The sequence below is a fragment of the Pteropus alecto genome, unplaced genomic scaffold, assembly GCF_000325575.1.
Source record: "Pteropus alecto unplaced genomic scaffold, ASM32557v1 scaffold43, whole genome shotgun sequence".
NCBI classification, from domain to species: domain Eukaryota; kingdom Metazoa; phylum Chordata; class Mammalia; order Chiroptera; family Pteropodidae; genus Pteropus; species Pteropus alecto.
Genome location: NW_006435764.1, coordinates 917,202 through 918,153, shown reverse-complemented (window position 1 = coordinate 918,153; position 952 = coordinate 917,202). Strand labels below are relative to the sequence as shown.

At 65.8% G+C, this 952-nt stretch overlaps 1 protein-coding gene across 1 annotated transcript in view; it reads left to right on the top strand.

Annotated features, from left to right (window-relative positions):
- IFITM10 (interferon induced transmembrane protein 10) overlaps positions 1 to 952 on the top strand; it is a 10,077-nt gene that overhangs the window by 8,723 nt on the left and 402 nt on the right. The gene's annotated exons all lie outside the window — the stretch shown is intronic.

Here is a 952-nt window from a genome sequence, read left to right as displayed (position 1 = left end):
CCATGCGCCCACCAGTATCCACCCCTTCTTCCTCTTCAGGCTTCGCGTCCGTCTGTCTGTCTGACTCACCCACTGGGCAAGCCAGACCTCTGGGAATCCATCGTCCATCTGCCCTGCTTCCTCCCTTCGACCCGGCCAGCCCTCGTCCATCTGGCCCTCATCCTTCTGTCCATCCGTCCACCCGCCTGTCTCCTAAGGCGAAGGCGGCCCCCCCGCCCCCCTCCTTGGCTGGGCTTCCTGCCGGCAGCTCACGCCTCCACTTCTCTGCACCCCTGGGTGGCCAGCGTGCAGGGAGAGGGCATCCTCAGACCTGTCCTGGATGAGCGTGGCTGCCCCCCAGGTCCGCGTCCCTCCACTGTCTCCCAGGGCTCCCTGGCTGGGCCCGACCGCCTCTTCGCCTGGATACCCCTTCCTGGCGCCCTGGGGGCCTGCCCGCTCCCGTCCATTCTCGGGGATCCCCGGTTAATTTAAATTCGGTGGCACCCACAGTCTAGGACACACGTGTGCTGCCTGGCCGCCCACGTGGGACGTGGGCCTGCCCCTGAGGCCAGCTCTGTAGGTCTCGGCTTTACTGAGATGTCCTCGGCACGGCCCCTCGCGTGAGGTTAAGGCACGTGAGCCGGCGCCGTGACACGCGCTCACGCCGTAAGCCGACGTGGCAGGAGGCTGGTGGACACGGTGCCGAGAACACGCGACGTCCACCGTCTTGACAGAATCGCACGTGCACACCAGCCATGCCGCCGACAACCTGCTTTATTTCAAATGTTTTCAGGCTTACCGAAAACTTGCCCAGAAGAAACAAAAGCACGCTTTCCCGCGGGTTCCGGACACCCCCTGCTGACGCGTTGCCCATTTCTCCCCCTGCGACACGTGCCCTTTACTTCGGGGACTGTCGGGGGCCACGCCGGGGACACGGAGCCCCGCGGCCCAGGCCTCGGCGTGCAGCCCAGCG